Raw genomic sequence first — 14133 nt, 5'->3', positions numbered from 1 at the left:
TCATAAACTAAACATAAGCATTACACCAGCCACCAGTTTCTAAATGCTGGAGTTTCCTTGTTATATTTCACTTATCGAAAAAACTACTAAGCGTTTGGCATATTCTAAGGGTTGTAGCAAACCAATTAATTTTGATCCAAACATAGCCTCCAATGTTGCTTTTAGGGTTGCCTAATTTAGGTTGCAAGTTTTCAAAAAAAAACTTTATTTTGGATTACCTTCAGGGCCAAGACTGGATTTAAAGCTACAAAAAATACAAAACAACATTAAAAAATAAACCTTTCTGAACATGGGCTATAAATGTCAAACCTTTCATTTGTTATAGCAAAATATTAACTCTCTTTGTTTAATTGGGGGGTATTGCATCCATTGAAGCTTTTAACGTCCACCAATAATGTAAGACAGGTCGATGTCAATGCTCAGTTTAACTCCAATCTTTAATCTTGCAACGTTGCTGCCTCAAGCTATTTGTCTGAAAACTAAAATGCTATTCCTAGCAGCTTCGCGGTTTGCCACAGAGAAGCTGAAAAACTGTTGCTGCATCTCCTACTGACTTACTTTTTTTCTGGTGTTTAAGCATATAATATTCATCATCACCCCTTCAACGGTTTCTTCATTCTCCAGCATTGAAGCAATTGTAGCCACATTGTTTGTTGGTGTAAATACATTTGATTTGCCGTCTTTAGGTCGAGTCTAGGCAGCGCATGTGCTGTCTCTCGACATGCTGTGAGCAGTCAGGGGGCTTAAAGGCCGCCTCCAGCTTCTGACTGGCTTTTGCCAGTGTCCATTAAAAAGCAATGCTTCTATTTGGATATTGGTTCCTGCTCCTCCAACCTTTGTTTTTAATAGTTGACTCCCATGGATAGCACCCAGGCCTTGTCCTCTTACAATATAGTATGATCTGTCTTTGGAGCTTTCTTTACAATCACACAGCGCTGTAATTTATCTTTAAGTATAGCGGCCGCATCGTTCTTTTGTTCTACAAGGCGCGGGTAGTCCACCTCAAAATTTATTCATTTTACAGAGATTTGAACACTCAGCGCTGCGATCATTTCACGAGTGCCATGCTTTATTAATCAAACACACAAAGAAGTGCCCCCGTCTCACATTAGTTGCATAAAGATTTTTTCTCAAAGACTAAATAAACAATTTAATTAGATCTGGTCTGGTACATTTATTTATACCTCTTAATCCTGTATTTTTTCAAAAAGAACAATTTTACAATGGCCGAGAAAGAAAACCTTCTCAAAATATTCTTACGATCATGTTCAATCAATAACTTACATAAAACATTACAAAACGTATATATCACAATAACATAACATTACATCCAACCAACAATTCAAATTACAATTCATCAACTTTATAACACAATAGAGCTTTTCATGATCACAATTTCTACAAAAAAGAGATACATTCATTCATAACAAGAGCAAAGCATATTGTCAATTATTCTAAAGACACTAGATGTACTGATTGTTGGTTGGATGTAATGTTATGTTATTGTGATATATACGTTTTGTAATGGTTTATGTAAGTTATTGATTGAACATGATCGTAAAAATATTTTGAGAAGGTTTTCTTTCTCTGCCATTGTAAAATTGTTCTTTTCGAAAAAATACAGGATTAAGAGGTATAAATAAATATACCAGACCAGATCTAATTAAATTGTTTATTTGGTCTTTGAGAAAAAATCTTTATGCAACTAATGTGAGACGGGAGCACTTCTTTGTGTGTTTGATATATAAAAGGGTCCAGCCCTCCCTCAGCCCCTACAAAGGACCTAACTCCTCTTTTGCGCATGCTTTATTAATCAGCAAGGTGCCTGCCACACGGGTGCCACACTTCATGTTTCATTTTCTTGGGAGGCGGAAGTAGAGTGTGTGCTTTTCGAGTCGTCGCTGAGCTGCTTTTACTGCCGTCAGTTTTGTTAAAGCTTTCGCTTTGCACTCAGGGTTCCTCCTGGTCGTCCCTCCATCATTTCAAGACTGCGGACATGCTCCCTTTCCCAGCATGCCTTGTGTGCACTCCCCCACCGGTGTGTAATGGCATTCTGCTGACTCTCTCTCTCATTTACTCACATTCTTCTCTACTCAATTGGTTCCCACTCTCTGCCAAATGCCTCCCTCTCACGTGCTTAGTGAAGCCTCTCAGAGTTCTTGTGATAACTCCTGGACACACCTACCGTTGTTAACGCATGAAATGAATTACTAGTATTGTAACAGCTGTAACCGTTGTATCCTGCTTGTTGTAAAGCGCTCTGATGCCTTTAGGACATGTCAGCGCTATATAAAATTGCAAAAGTAAATGAATAATAAAGTCCTCCTCTGGTGAAAAACTCCTCTCTCCCTGTCCCATTTCTGTAATGTTAACACAGGAGGAGGGATGGTGGAAGGGCTCCCCCTCCCCCTCCGCCTCCGCCTCTGACTTTCTTTTACTTTCTTTAGCTTGGACAAAGGCCCCACAGAGAGGACCTCTTCCGGACTTGTGTACAGTGCCCACCACCTTGGTGGGCCCCGGGGGGAAGCAGAGTTGCAGACTAGTCTTCGCCAGGGGTCTTTCGCACAGGAGGGCCAGGCTGGATTCAAGGGTTGGGTTTGGGGGTGGGTATAAGAATGCAGGGGAGGAAGGTGACTTTCTTTTCCTGCATTCTGGCACCATGGGGAGGGTTAGGTTTAGAAAATGTTAGCTGGAGTTAGGGAGCATGAGCGGGCCTGGTTTGCGGCGGAGCCACTGGTCTGTGGTGTGAGTGCCTTTTTTTGTGCGGAGGACCGAGCGGAGTGTCGCAGGATCGCGTGATGGCAGCTGTGTCTGACAATGAGGTGAGGGATGCCTTGCGTTTATTGGGGCGCGCCAGGCGGGAGAATCTCCTCCGGCCCGGTGTCCTTGTGGAAGCGTGGGTGGGGCTGTCTCGCGCGGCTTTCGCTGAAGTAGCTGCAGCGGTGGTGGCGTGCATGGACGAGCCACCACCGACTGTGAAAGGTATGCCTGGGTGGAGGAGGGGCAGGCCCAAGAAGGAGACAGTGGCGCATGAGGGCCGGCGCAAGGGCCTGCCTCCGCATCTGGGAGACAGCGGGAAGGAGGCAGGAGGACCCCTGGGACGGGAAGTGACACCGGGTGAGCTGCAGGGACCGCAAGGTGGGCCCAACATGGCTGGGAGGAGGGGAGGGCCCCCTTTGGTGCCAGTTGACACCGGGCATTTGGTGCTGCAAGTGGGAGGCCTGGGGGCAGGGAACATGTGTGCAGGGGCCTGCACTGTATTATGTTGATTTGGGCAGTGGGGAGGGGCAGTGGGAGGACGCTCCCATTGAGCTCTCCCACGGTTCGCGAGGGGGCACCCCCGCTCGGGGGTGGGAGTGATTAAGAGCCAGGGAGAGCCTGAACGGGTGGGGTGGGTGGGCACAGGGCAGCCTCATGGAGAGGTGGGGCCCTGGGCCTTGGTGCAGGGTGGGGGGGTCAGGGGGTATTGGCCCCCTCTCTGCCCTCGGTGGGAGGCCATGTCTATGGCAGACAGGATCAGGGAGCAGTGCCTCTTTGTACAGGAGATGGAGGCATGCTGGGCTGCGATGAATACAGCCAGGGGTGAACGGTCTGGGATGAGGTGGGTGTGGGGCCCCCGCGCCCACCTCGGATGAGGAGAGGTGGGATGAACAGGAGGAAAAGGACAGGGAGGTCAGGGTAAAGTGGGGATGGGCAGGCGAGGATGGTGGGCCGCAGCCTAGGGCAGGGACGGCCGGGACGGCTTTGAGGCCCGATAGCGCCAGGGCCCGCCCAGGTTGGAGCAACCTGGGGGACAGGGAGGGATCCAAGCCGGCAGTTGTCAGCAGAGTGCTGAGTGGCACGGTGGGGCGCAAGACGGCCTCAGGCTGCCGGCCTGAAGTAGCAAGGGGGTTCGCGGCGGCCTTACCTCCGGCCCGGAAGCGGGCAATGGCGTCGTGTGTGGCAGGTGGTCGTGAAACGAATGCAAAAATGAGTAAAGGTGTGAAACGAGCAGTGAAAGAGGTGTTGTGGTCACCCGTTGAAGCAAAGCCTGAAGAGGAGCTGGATTATGACTCAGAGAGGAGGGGGAGGTGTGGGATGACGACGACTACAGGACAACGGTGAAGAGCAACAGCAGGTTTGGTGTTTTGCAGGTTGTGAAACCAAAGAAGGCCAAAGTAAAGGCGGATACCACCAAAGTAGGCAGCGCCAGAGGAAAGGCAAGAGAGACACAGATGGCCTTGACAGGTGAGGGGGCATGGTTTGCAGCTTGTGACGATGGGCCAAAGGGGGGGCGGAAGAAAGCCTGCCGGTCGGTGGGTGTGGGAGAGGGGTACGTGAGGGAGCCTATAGTGTGACCACAGGGCGGATCTGGGGGGTGCCAAGGCAAACAGGGAAGGCAAGAAGGTGGCAATGGCAAGGGTACAGACTGACAAGATGGACAGGTCAGATGACAAAGGGGAGAAAGGTGCAGACAAACATCCCAAAAAGCTGCCTTATATGGGCCTGGCCATGCCACTGGGGTCGCATCTTTTGGATAAGACCAGGAACCGAATATGGAAACACGAATATGTGGACGTGTTTAAGCTATTACACAGGGAGATACAAGCAAAGGAGGGTTCTAAGGAGGAATAATGGTAGCTTATGAGACGTCCCAGGGTCCCGGTGAACATAGAAAATTGGACATCAGCCTTTCTCATTTACGCCAGTATTCATTGCGAGAAACATCTAGACAGGGCCAGAGCGCTTCTGAAGTATATGGATATCATTAGGAAAGCCCAGATGCATTTTGGGGGTTTTGCATGGCTGAGCTACGACGAAGATTTCCGGGCTAGGATTAGTGACCCCTTATAAGCCTTGGGGGGAGGTAGATCAGGAACTGTGGATGCAGTGGATGTCGTCCACGCAGTCTTCAGCATCTAGTCACACAGCCAGCGGTTTGCCGGTCACTTACCGGTGCTTTCCGCCGCGTCCCTCCCATGGATGGGCGGGAGGAAATACGGCCAGTTCTGGGAGTACCGGGACACCTGCCAAACCAGGTAGCAGCAATACAGGAGCATGTTGGAGTACCAACAGGGGCTATTGTTCCTGTTATGCCTGCAAGTTCAAGCATGAATGCTCCAAGTGCGGAGGACGGCATGCACTTACACAATGCTTTACCTTGGCCACGCCTTCAGAACAGGAGCGCGCTACGAACGGGCGGGGACAGACTGGGCAGAAGGGCGCCTACCCCAGTTAAGGTTGAGGGGATGGGCCCTTGGCTCTCCCGTTACCCCGACAGGGAGGCGGCATTAAAGATTCAGTGGGGTTTCACAGAGGGCTTTCGTGTGGGGTATCAGGGCCCTAGAGTGAGGAGATGTGCAGACAACTTGAAATCAGCCAAGGAATTGCCGGGGTGGTGGTGGCCAAACTGCAGAAAGAGGTGGACGAAAACAGGATAGCTGGGCCGTTTGCCGACTGGTCTGTGGACAACTTGATCATTTCCCCACGGTGAGTAGTGCCTAAAAAGGAGGAGGGTGAGGTTTGCATGATACATCACCTCTCGTGGCCTAAAGGGCAGTCTGTGAATGATTTCATCGCTGAAGCAGACTCGAGAGTGCTCTATGCCTCGGTGGATGACGCGGTCCACTTACTGCGGGTGTGTAGGCAGGGGGTGGAAATGGCGCAGTGAGACATGAAATCGGCCTTCCGCCTACTGCCCATTCACCCAGCAGACTTCTCCCTCCTGAGGATACAATTTGCAAGTGCCATCTATGTGGACAAGTTGTTGCCCATGGGGTGTGCGATTTACTGTGTGCTTTTCGAGATGTTCAGCACAGTCCTGCAATGGGCTTTTACACAGATCAGCGGGCATCAGGAGGTTTCTCACTACCTGGATGACTTTCTCTTTTTGGATAAGGCACATCCAGGGGACTGTGGCAGGGCGCTGTCACAGTTTCAGGAGATGACACAGCGTTTTGGAGTCCCGTTGGCGCCTGAGAAGACGGCTGGGCCCAGCTGTAGACTGACATTCTTGGGAACTGAACTGGACTCGGGTCAGTGGATAGCCTGGCTACCTGACGCGAAGGTGACAGAGATACAGGCGTGCCTGTTGTGGGCAACTGGGGAGGAGAGGATCGCGTTGAGGGTGGTGCAACAACTGTTGGGTTTCCTGAACTTCGTGTGCAGGGTGGTGAGAGCAGGACGGACGTTCTACAGATGGCTCAGAATGGTCATGTCGGGTGTAGTCTTACCACACCACAGGGTTTGGATCTCCATGGGGGTCTGGACGGATTTGAGACCGTGGCTGACTTTCTTTACTCATTTCAATGGGGTATCACTGTACATTGTGGGAGAAAAAATGGTTTGGCAAGTGCAAATTTACTCTGATGCGGTTGGCACCGCGGGCTTTGGGGTCTTTTTGGGATGGCAGGTGGTGATATGCGGAAGACTGGCCAGCCCATTGGGTGAAGAAAGAGATAAGTATTGCGTATCTTGAATTTTTTCCCCTGTTGGTAGCGCTGGAGGTGTGGGTTTCTGAATTCCAGAATCGGTTGGTACTGTTCCATGTGGATAACAGGACTGTGGTCAGAGTTGGTCAACTGGAAGAGAGCAAGGAATTTGAGAGTGCTGCATTTGTTGCAATTCATAAAAGGGGGTGGTGATGGACAGAGTATCTGAATCAAGCAGAACACTCCTACCCAGTCAAAAGATCAGGGCTTGATCCATCACCGTTTTTTAGCTCACTGCACCATCCCAGTTCAGAACCTGGCTACATGCAAATTAGTCTGACCCTGGCCCAGTGCATCATGGGAACAGGGCAGACCAAACTACCAAGCCAATTCTTTACTGGAAAGGAAACAAGCTTCCGGGGACCGGTTTCTGGCATTGCAGCTGTCTTCAGCCCGGCTTGCTTGAATCCTGATGGTGCAGTGAGCAAGGGACTCATATCTGAGTATACCCTTCCACACTTGTGGTGGCCAAATCGATTCATAAAAGGGGGTGGTGATGGACAGAGTATCTGAATCAAGCAGAACACTCCTACCCAGTCAAAAGATCAGGGCTTGATCCATCACCGTTTTTTAGCTCACTGCACCATCCCAGTTCAGAACCTGGCTACATGCAAATTAGTCTGACCCTGGCCCAGTACATCATGGGAACAGGGCAGACCAAACTACCAAGCCAATTCTTTACTGGAAAGGAAACAAGCTTCCGGGGACCGGTTTCTGGCATTGTAGCCGTCTTCGGCCCGGCTTGCTTGAATCCTGATGGTGCAGTGAGCAAGGGACTCATGTCTGAGCATACCCTTCCACTCCTATAGTGGCCAAAACGATTCATAAAAGGGGGTGGTGAAAAGACTTTTAATGTTCCACGGGCGAGACCTATTGTCTATGCCAATGCTTGTTTGCTTTATACCTGAATAGTCGCATGCTCAATTTTATCAATAGAATGCAGCTCATGATAATTATCTTCTGCTCTTCATTATGTGATACCAATGGAAGGATAGTTATGATAGTTATCTTCTCCTATTCATTATCTGATGTTTACTATTAAAAGAAATGTGCATCAAAGGTATTTGTATGTTATACTGCTCTGCTTTCTAATGAAACTGCCCTTTTAAAAAAAATAAAAATGATTTCATGCATAAAATATTTTCTGGGACATTATATTGGGGCCTTGATGATCTATTCGGCCAAATTAATTTGGACTTTTTCAAGTGAACCGTGTAATGATGATATTTAATGTGGACCTACATTTCTCATTAATAGTCGGTGCAATTTAGACATTTCATCAATCCTTTCACAGTTGGGTAAAAAACAAAATTAAGAGTGGCCTCTTTTTGTGCAAAGAACACCTCTAAATCTCTACCTCTCGGCGGGGCTACCAATCAAAACTGTCAATTTTAAATCTTTTTCTGTATGTCCCGTTGTTAGTAAAGGTATGACCAGTGGTGCTGAAACTACATTTGTTTGAATCCGAGATTCATGCCGACAATCCTTTGCCTTATCTTTTGTTTATATTTGTTATATTGTGGCTGAAAAAGCATGGTAAAATAATCAGTCCTCTGCTGGACTGGCTTAAACATTTGGCCACTCTCAGCGCTTATGCAACTTGTAACTTTAAATTTCCCATCTAACTCTCCTTCCCTCCCTCCCCCCAAGGGTGCCTGTGTTATAAATAGTGCATCCTAGAATAGCAGCCTTTAGGTCATGTGGTCAAACTAGTTCGGGTGTGGGGGTGGCTCTGTCAAGCATAGCAGCCTGAGGTATCTGGGACATGTGAGCTCAGTGAATTCTTGCGAGAGAAGCTTTATAAAAGGGCTTCAGGTCTCTCTAAATGTATCCCCTTCAGATGTAAGTGTCATTGCCAGCCTCTCCATCCCCAGGAAATCACAAATACCATGTAGCCAGGACAATCTAGATGGGATTTTGTCCATACTCCCATGAAGCCAGCATTGATTGGCACACCACCCTCAGAGCCAATGTAATGTGTCTGCCTCTCTTGGATTGAAGTGGAAAGGTTATCAGGTTGGGGAGACCTAGTACTATATAGGAGGGGAATCTGGGGAGGTGGGTATCAAAATTAATGGTGACTTCCGATAGGCTATGTTCCCAGAAGTGTGTCAGTCCAGGGCATTCCCAGAAAATGAGAACCAGGGTCCCTGGAGAGTCCTTGCAACTCCAACATGTATCCCCCATTCTGGGTTGATTTTATGTATATGGGCAGGGCGCCAGTACCAATAGGAGGCGATCTTCTTTGCTGTCTCTGTGCTATAAGTGGTGGGTGTTGTATATCTCGCCCTATAGTGTATGTCCCTCCACTCCTTCTGTGTTAAGTGATGTCTCAGTTCTCTTTCCCACCATAGCTGTGCAGAGGATTTTGTCTCTGGTTCTAGGCCCATCAGGAGTTTGTATATGTCAGAGATTAATCGTTTGTCAGACTTGATAATAAGCGGCCACCGCTCAAAGTTAGTTAGATTTCGTTGTGCAACTTCCCTCAATTTGAAGCTCATTACCCAGTGCCTGATTTGTGTATAATGAAATCTCTCATCTTCAGAGAGTGTATGGTCTGCTTTCCTGGTGTGGAATAGAATGGGACCCTCTTCATCGAAAAAATGTCCGATAGATCTACACCCCAGGAGTTAAACGAGGAGCGGTTCACTCCCGGAGTGAAGTCTGGGTTCTCTACTATTGGGTCAATAGGGAGGGGAATGATGTAAGTCCTCTCTTTGTCCCAACCTCATCCCAGACCCTGAGCAAGGATGCAGTGATTGCCAAGATGTACAGTCTAGGTGGCAACCATCTTTTTTAAAGAAGGGGATCTTCCACAAGGAGGTTCCGGCCAGTGCCCTGTCCTTGAACAACCATGATTCAGATTCTGGGTTTGATCATCCCACTATATATCTAAGCTGTGTGGCCTGCTAGTAGCCCAGTCCTCCCTTCCTCGGTGTCCGCCAACTTAAATTAAGCCTCATCCAGGGTTGCCGAATCGCCCAAACAAAGGTCTGGAAAGCCCTCTGTAGGGATTTTAGCGCTCCTGGTGGGGGCAAGAGGGGCAGAGTTGAAATAGGTTAATTATTTTGAAGACAGCGGGTATGGTTGCCAACGGGCCAGATCTGACTTCACTTTATCTACTAGTTCTCGGTAATTGAGAGTCACAGTCTCTTGGATAGTCGGGGCTAGTTGTATCCCCAGGTACCGAATATTAGTTTCCAGCTAATGGAAAATTCCTGAGTACGGTGCTCCTGTGTAGTTTGAGAGGTCAGGCTCAGGGCCTGCGGTTTGGTAATAATAATTTGAAGGCCTGACACCGCTCCAAACCTCTCAACCTCTTGGAGAAAGCCAGGGAGCCTCTCCTGGGGATTATCGAGAGAGACTATGACATTGTCTGCATAAAATGTGATCAGATGCTCCTCACCACCAAAACATACCACCCTCACCTCTGGGTCATCCCGTATTCTCTGCACTACAGGCTCCATGTAGAGGGTGAACAGGAGTGGAGAAAGGGGGCACCCCTGTCTCGTTCCACATCTGATTGGGAAGCTTTCGTAGTTCCTGCCGTTAACTCTGACCGATACTCAGGGTCTCTTGTACCCACTTAGCACACACAAGCAGAACTTGTCTCCTAGTCCGAAACGGCACAAAACTTCTGCCTGATAGGGCCAATGCACCCTATTGAATGCTTTCTCCGCGTTGATAGGGAAAAGCATCATCTCTCAGTGGAAACGGGACGCCATGTCTATAAGGTGGAGAAGTCGCTTGTTGTTATCTGTGCATTGTCTATTTGGGACAAACCCAGACTGGTCAGGGCCGACCAGTCCAGTCATGCAAACAACTCTGCTACTTGTGCTGAAGTTATATTCAGCAAAAAAGGTGCTTCCAAGGACTTACAAACATTGCATATGGCATAGGCAGCTCTCAGTACCCATATTGGTCTCAAATAAGAATCATCAAGAAATAATGTTAGATCGGCCATTTCAGGATGGTTTTCTTTTATGTCTGGACTTCGGGTTGTGCATAAATGACTCACTTTGAGATAGTCATGTTCCAATTTTCCCTGTCTTCACAATCTGTTTGAAATTGGAAGCAGTGTTGCAGGGTCCAATACATTGCATCTTTTTATAGAGATGTTCTCAGCAAAATGCATCTCCTGCTTATAATGAGTCAACCTACTGTTTGTTAAATGCTGTGTTCTCGTTCTTATCAATAGAATTCAAACTGATTATGGAACACAGACAATAAAAGTGTGCAGCATCACAATTTCTTCAACTGCAACACAAACAGCTGAAACTAGTTTTAAACCTCCTGGAGAACCTATAGCTACAACAAAGACTTACACGTACCAGCTGACATGTAGGCTACTGGTTGTATAAGATTTCCTTGTTTCTGGGTAGGAAAAATAAGTGAACATCTACCACTTTAAGGACCTAATGGGAAAAATGACAAATTATGATTAGGCATTTCAAGTGCGGGCACACTACACAAACTCCTTCAGATTTTCAAATGCATCACGGCATTGTTTGTCAAGTGATACTGGATCTTGAACATCACTGCAGGTCAGCTTTGCTAAAGGCTATGCAATCAATGAAAGGCTTTGAATTCACTGACAACAGTACCCCACAGATCCAAGAAGCATCCAAACCTAGTCAGAAAATGTAATTTCTGAATAGCAGAAAAATGTTATTTTGAGACTTTCTGAACAACTTTTTCAATATGGTGCCCAAGATAAATCACTTTCTTTTTTACAGTACTGCATATTAGCTGGGGAAACGTTATGTCCATTCTCAGCCAAATGATTTAACAAAACAATTGTATCTTGCTCACAGACTTCCTTTATGATACAACCAGTAGGTCATCTATATACTAAATTGCATGACAACCTCAATCTCTCTAAATCATTCTTCAAAATCTAGGAGAAGGACTCTCAGCATACTCTTGTGAGATTCTACACCACATGTGAACTTTATTCAAAAATTCAAATGCAAGAGGAACTGTGACTCCTCATGCAAAGAAATTGAGAAAATAAGTTAATGACTGCATGCCATTCTGCCCGGAATGGAATTTGAAACAAAATCACTAGAGCAGTCCTCGAAAAATCATACAAATGTGTGCAGACATGCAGGTCTAGTGACTTGAATAATCTACTTGACCTAACTGTAATGCACTTGACCCATATATTGGACTCATATTGTGCGACCCTAAGGAAATATTGTATTTCATTGAGTCGCCTTTTTCTTCATTATCAAACCTGAGACCATCTTCAAATAAATGAGTTCCAGCATGTTTGCTGTACAAAAAACTCTTTCATTTGGATTAACAGACTAATCCTTTCCTCTGTTTGTAATAAAAATCCGTCCCACATACAGGATATACATGAGCCCCAACGCTTTGTTCACTAATAGTATTATCAGAGCGGGGGCAGGAATGTTTCTCAGTTTGTGTTTAGAAACTCCCTAACTACTTACTAAAGCAAGATGCAGCAGCGGGCCGTTGAGGGGGTTACGGTGGGGCAGGGAGGCGGGGAGGGGGAGGGGCAGGGTGGAGGGAGCTAAAAACGGGCGTATGGATAATTGCAGGTAAGTACACAATTTAATTAATAAAACACATTTCGTAGCGCGCACTGCATCGCAAAATGCGATGCTGTGCGCGCTACGAATTTCGTTTTATTAATAACATTGTGTACTTACCTGCAATTATCCAAATGCCAGTTTTTAGCTCCCTCCACTCTACCCCCTCCCCCTCCCCGCCTCTCTGCCCCACCGTAACTCCCTCCACGGCCCGCGGCTGGCATGATGTGTCAGTGTACTGTGATTTACAAACAGCCCACTTCTATTGAAACGGGCACAAACATTCCCACCTGCATGCAGTTTTACTGATAAAACTGTATAGATTACAAACAATAATATGGAAAATCTGGTTTTAGCAAATATTTAACATTTGCACATCACCAAATAAAGTGTTCTGATTTGTTTTGATCCTATTACAACATGTATTTCCATAACACATCAGAATTAAAACAAAAAAGTGGTTCCCCAACTACCAATATATATTTTGAACTAATTGTACTTACTGTTTACTTACAAGCTATTTAAATGGGTGTTTAAAAAAATGACTTTGTATAGCCTTTTATTTCACACAGCACAATTGTCACAGTTCACTTTACTTTTTTTTCTCTGACTGCAAAGTTAGATGGCTTTGAAAAACATGATCTCCAGTATAAAATAAGCAGCAATTTGTAACAAGACAAAAGCTGATATCTGACCTCAGTCTTTGAATGCACAGCAAATGGAACAAGATATAAAGGCATCTTTATTGCTCAATTACTTTCTGAATGAGCATAACAAATGTTCTTTGTCAGCTGAAGTCTCTCACCAGAACAGGCCAGTCGTCCCTAAAACTAGCTCACACTGATAAAATCCGACTCGCGATAGCGAGTGGGCTAATAGATTTCTCAAGAACTGTGCAGAATCAGTACCACAGGACACAAGATAATCACTATCTTGTTAATCTTGTAGAGATCGTGTACAATTCTCCACTTGCCATTTGTTTATTTAATTCCCAATACAGGAGAATTATCAGGACCACCAAATACATCCCGGAGGATTCCCTATGTAATCATTTTCTCAATCACTGCCTTAAGTCCATTTTCTGCTTCTTTTGTAACTATGTATTGTCTAGTTCTTGGAAATATTGCATCAGGCTTAACCTTGATTTGGACTGGCTTTGCTCTTTTAACCAATTTAATTTTTTTTCCAGTAAAATTTATACCTCATCTTTGACTGTATAGCACAAATACAGAGGTAGACAATCTTTTGTCAAAAATGGAAACAACTGAACTCATTTAATTAATTTTGACTACTGAATCCTTGTCCTGAGTCTAAATTGCAACACCATCCTGCTTCACACAGAGATTGTGGCGACAGGGATGATGATGAAATGGACAGTGGATCGGAACACAATTGCCTTAAGGTGACTGAGTTATGCACAAAACCAAGACCAGTCATAAAATAAACCCATCTTGAAATGGCTGATATTGCAATATTTATTATTGTTTTTTTACTGAGAGACCAATATGGTGCACTGAGACCTACCTATGCAGTATGCACGGTTTCCTAGAATGTGGAAGCATTTTCTCTGCCAAGTGTAACTTCAGCTCAACTGGTAGAGTTGGTTGCTGTGACAAGAGCTTGTTGCTTATAAGAACATTTAGATGTGACAATTTATTCAGACAACTAATCTGGATTTAGAGTTGTCAACTCTAGTCACAAATGTTTCTTTATATCTTCAGGAGCTTGTTGAAGCAAATCCAAAATAAACCATATGAAAAAGATTTGGTGACACTTTGCAATAGCTATGCGGATAAAATGGCAAAATACTGAGTATTACAAGAAGAAACAGTGATTCAGGAGAATGAGGATGATCAAAGTGACAGAATTAATTCAGTCCTGAATGCTGAGCGCATACATTGTTTCTTTAAGAGTTCAACTTCGACTTCACAGAGTGAGTTAAGAGATTTGCAGGATGATGTTCTAGATGATGAGAAAAACAAATGAGGAAGAAAAGGATATAAGATGAACAATCAGGATTTGTAAGTAAATAATTAGCATAAATATATCCTAGCAGATTTGATGGTGTATCCCATGTGCAAATATCTGCATACCAGAGCACATTGCAA

General features: G+C 45.7%; 1 protein-coding gene and 1 long non-coding RNA gene across 7 annotated transcripts in view; one reads left to right on the top strand and one right to left on the bottom strand.

Annotated features, from left to right (window-relative positions):
* Window positions 1-14133, top strand: part of LOC144821341 (uncharacterized) — a 399934-nt gene that overhangs the window by 84488 nt on the left and 301313 nt on the right. The gene's annotated exons all lie outside the window — the stretch shown is intronic.
* The window catches only part of YIPF7 (Yip1 domain family member 7), a 623048-nt gene that overhangs the window by 413084 nt on the left and 195831 nt on the right, over window positions 1-14133 (bottom strand). The window lies entirely within an intron of this gene.

Source organism: Lissotriton helveticus, chromosome 2_2 (genome assembly GCF_964261635.1).
Source record: "Lissotriton helveticus chromosome 2_2, aLisHel1.1, whole genome shotgun sequence".
Taxonomy (NCBI): Eukaryota; Metazoa; Chordata; class Amphibia; order Caudata; family Salamandridae; genus Lissotriton; species Lissotriton helveticus.
This window is presented reverse-complemented; position numbering and strand designations above follow the sequence as displayed.